At 37.1% G+C, this 4,719-nt stretch overlaps 1 non-coding gene across 1 annotated transcript; it reads right to left on the reverse strand.

Moving 5' to 3' along the window:
- Window positions 1–2,108: 2,108 nt before the first annotated feature.
- Window positions 2,109–2,217, reverse strand: LOC112670495 (U6 spliceosomal RNA). The gene has a single exon (XR_003142974.1). It is a non-coding gene; the product is annotated as a U6 spliceosomal RNA (small nuclear RNA).
- Between the last annotated feature and the right edge of the window lie 2,502 nt (window positions 2,218–4,719).

Consider the following 4,719-nt stretch of genomic DNA (forward strand, 5'->3'; position numbering starts at 1 on the left):
CCAAACTTCTCTTGAGCAGGCCTCTCTTCACTTTACCCCTGCATAATTTAAAAGACTCACTATAGCCTTGTTTTTTCTCCAAAGGGCCTGTCTGTCCTCATAGGTGAATTCAAAGGTGAATTCAAATTCAAATTCAAATTTCCACTTCTTGTTAAATAGAACGTACTTGAAACTGAAATTACACTTTTTCCTGACTTCTATTCTTCCATTATATCCTAGGACAAATTTTTATTCATGACCGAAGCACCAAGTACTATACTATATGCTGGCCTGTTCTTCAGCAATTTCTGTGAAATAGAGAAACAATCAGGGGAAAAATACAAGCTAATATTCAGTTTAACCCAGAGATCTTACAGATTTTCTCTTTATAAGTCCTAGCACGTATTTGATAGTAAATAAGTATATATTAGCTGAATGTAGATATATATCTACACATATATCTCTATATAACCACATATACAGAGATATAAATACAGAAATTAGGATTATACTGTAAATGCAATTTTTAATTATGTCTTTTCTTCCATAAAATTATACTAGTAGAATTTTCCTAGACCATCACTCGTCTTCATAGTTTTGTTATAATTCCATAGCAGTTGAAATATCGTGTAACATAAATTATTTAATCACTTCCCTATCAGTAGCTATTTGGGCTATTTTTATACTCTAGTGTATTCCCTGGACATGAATATTTGACTGCATTTCCACTCATTTTCTTTGGATACATTTCTAAAACTGAATTACTAGATTAGAGGATTTAGACCAGCACTCAGTGCTTAGTGAATATTCAATGAAAATTTTTGAATGATCTGAATGAAGATTTTGATGCTTATTTCTGAACTGTCTTTCAGCAAGATTGTATTGCATACAATCCAGATTGTATATTCTGGATATTTCCCTCCAATGCTACCCCTGCCACCCCCAGGCACCGAATTTCACTGCTTCCCCTTTTGTATTTAGTATTATCTTTTAGTCCCTGTTAATTTTGTAGGTGAAAATTGTATCTTTTTTTCTAAACTTATTTCTTTGAATACTAGTGAAGTTGCCTGTGCTTGTCAATTGTCTACTTGTGTGTCCAGCATTGTGAGTCTGTTTGTAGGTTGGTGAGACACGGCTGCTGGCACACTTGCTCTCTCTCTGGGGTTTGAATCATGTTGCTCCCCCTCCCCTCAAATAGGTTCTGAATAGTTGTAGGAGAGAGACAAATGGTGGGAGAATTCACTGTATGGAAAGCTCAAGTTATATAGTGACAGACATTTGTTAGATGCTCATCAATCTGATTTTCTCTTTCTGAACACACAGGAAGCCTGCATTTCTTGGCCTTACTTGGAATTAGGTAAGGGTCTGTCTCAGTTCTGGCCAGTGAAGCTTGAGTGCAAGTGATAGAAATCCACATTTGGCCCGGCCCTTAAGATGTCTCAAGCAGAAGCACCTGGGTGGGTCAGTCGGTTAAGGGACTGCCTTCAGCTTGGGTTATGATCCTGGGATCCTGGGATCGAGCCCTGCTTTGGGCTCCCTGCTTGGTGGGGATCTGCTTCTCCCCCTCCCTCTGCCTGCTGCTCTGCCTACTTGTGTTCTCTCTCTCTCTCTTTGTCAAATAAATAAATAGAATCTTCAAAAAAAAAAAAAAAGTCCCCAGCAAAACTTGGGCTTTCCACTTTCTCCTTCTGAAAAATATCTGAGGCCATGTATTTAGCACACAAGGCCTCTGATCCTAGAGTTTCTGCCAAAGAGAACTGGCCAAACTACAGTTGGTGTTGAGTGAGTAAGAAGGGCCCTTTGTTGTATCCAGTCAGTGAGATGTTGTAATTATCCAATATAGTAGCTTGTGTTAATTACCCCAAGCACATATACCATAGGGCTCAGGGACAGATGGAAAATCAAGAGAACTAATGACTTGAAGGAGAGATGTGCTCGAAACATTGAAAGTAGGAGGATAGGTTCCGATGGAGTAAGCAGCCTGGAGTATAGGTGTGTCCATCGGAAAGCAATGAAATGCAGTACTTTGGAGTGAGAGTAAATTTAGGGCCTGGCGATAGAATTGAATGTTGGGGGAAAATGTGGTGAAGGTCCATGGAGGATAAATCATCCACATGGAACCATCCAGGAACCGTTTCCAAATAGATACATTTTTGCCTGTCACCCTTGTGCAGGGGCCACCCTAATCTTCTCTGCATCAGTCCAGTTCTTTAGCATATGCATTGCCAAAGTGAGTACTAAATAGATACCTTTTAAACTGCCTTAAACTTAACATGGATGTGCTTGCTCAACTTCATGTGTTTGCCCTAGACCCACAGTTACCAGTTCAAAATCATGGCATTTTGAACACCTATGAATACCAATCAGAGTAAAAATACTACTCAGGCAGCAATATTTATATGGTAATGGAGTATCAGGTTATTGTTAAGGATTTCTCTGTCAGTTCCATAGATTAGACTGGGAGATAATTATTTATTACTTTAATGTAAACCCAAGATGATGTTGAACCCTTTGTGGAATGTGGCTGCATGCAAGTTTCATCATACCACAGGACAGTCAATCATGCAGCCCAATTTGCTCAGCCTGTTCTAGTTTATATTTATTGACCCAGCTTAACTGTTAATGGCACCCATTTTCACATGCAAAAAAGTGTCCTGATGATCACTCTGATAAATATTCAAAGACAACATTTGATATGGCCTGAAGTTTGTTTTATTTATTTTTATTTATTTTTTTCTTCCACTCTCATTTTTTTTTAAATTTATTTTTTATTGGAGTTCAATTTGCCAACATATAGAATACCACCCAGTGCTCGTCCCATCAAGTGCCCTCCTCAGTGCCCGCCACCCAATCACCTCCCAGCCTCGCCCACCTCCCTTTCTACCACCCCTAGTTCGTTTCCTAGAGTTAGGAGTCTCTCATGTTCTGTCTCCCTTTCTGATATTTGCCACTCATTTTTTCTCCTTTCCCCTTTATTCCCTTTCACTATTTTTTATATTCCCCAAATGAATGAGACCATATAATGTCTTTCCTTCTCCGATTGACTTACTTCACTCAGCATAATACCCTCCAGTTCCATCCACATTGAAGCAAATGGTGGGTATTTGTTGTTCCTAATGGCTGAGGAATATTCCATTGTATACATAGACCACAGCTTCTTTATCCATCGTCTTTTGATGGACACCGAGGCTCCTTCCACAGTGTGGCTATTGTGGACATTGCTGCTAGAAACATCGGGGTGCAGGTGTCCCGGCATTTCTCTGCATCTGCAACTGAAGATTGTTTTAGTTGTTAAGTAATTATGGAGTGCAGTTATGAGGTTAATGAGGCTTGAACTTTTAAAACTTTGAAATGTGCTTAAAGTTTTCATCATGGCATAACTTGCATATGAATTATTATTATTATTAATTATTATTATTATTTAAAAACTGTGAGCCCAATGTACCTTTCTGGCAGTTACAGGGCATTTTTAGAGCAGGCTACCAATCTTTGAGTTACTCAATTTCCAATAAGCAGACAAGTGTGGCTTTGTGTGTGCCTTACTTTTTTCCTAGCTCTCTCCGTCAGTGGTACTTACACAGGGACATATTCTGGAAACAGATCAAGAGAATATAGGCACCAAATATTCTAAAAGGGAACATTACTTTCTATTGGGAAAATCTTAATATTGGTGCTATTTTTAAAAATTATTATTCATTATAGTCTTTCTTTTCAATTTTAATTGGACAACTCATTCCTGAAATTGTACACGAGGAAAAATATTTCTACTTTTGAGGGAATGAGACTCCTTACTCCCACACAACCAATCCCCAGAAGGACTTCATAAGTAGGCTGCTGCTACATCAGCCCATAATCTGAGTTAGGAAAATTAGGTCTATGACCAAAATTGCTTGGCATTTTATTAATGAATACTTTTCTGATTATAGAATGGGTACATGTTTATTGTACAAAAGGCAGACACTACAGAGGAGTATAAAAAGGAAAAATGATTCAAATTTTAAGATATTTTATTAAGACATTGTTCAAAATTTTAAGACATTTTTCAACAGTTTATTTTTCTATACAAAAATATACTTTAAAAAGATTTTTTTGGGGAACACCTGAGTGGCTGAATGTCAACCTGAGTCAATTGAACATCTGACTCTTGATTTTGGCTCAGGTGATGGATGATCTTGGGGTTGTGAGATGGAACCCAAGGTCAGGCTCCATGCTGGGTGTAGAGCTTGCATGAGATTTTCTCTCTCCCTCTCCCTCTTCCCTTTCTAAAAAAAAATATATACATGTATATTATATACATGTATTTGGAGTCATATTGCATTAACATATTTGTATATAAGTTTTTTTTTTTTTTTTTTTTTTTTTTGCTTACTACCATATGACCTGCCAAATGTACTATTGCACTCTTGGGAATTTATCCCAGAAAAATAAAAACCCATTTTCACACAGAAACTTGAACATAGAAGTTCATGGAAATTTTTGTTCTTAATATTTGAGAACTCTAAACTACCCAAATTTCTTTTAATGATTGAACAGTCCAACAAACTTTGGTCCATTCATACCATGGAATACTGCTTAGCAATAATAAGTAATTACTGATATATGCAATAACTTAGATGAACTCTAAGGAAATTATGCTGAGTGAAAAAAAGTCAATCTCAAAAGAATATGTATTGCATGGTTCCATTTATAGAACATTGCTGAAATATCATAATTATAAGATGGGTAACAGATTAGTTACCC

This window comes from Canis lupus, chromosome 16 (genome assembly GCF_003254725.2).
Source record: "Canis lupus dingo isolate Sandy chromosome 16, ASM325472v2, whole genome shotgun sequence".
NCBI lineage: Eukaryota > Metazoa > Chordata > Mammalia > Carnivora > Canidae > Canis > Canis lupus.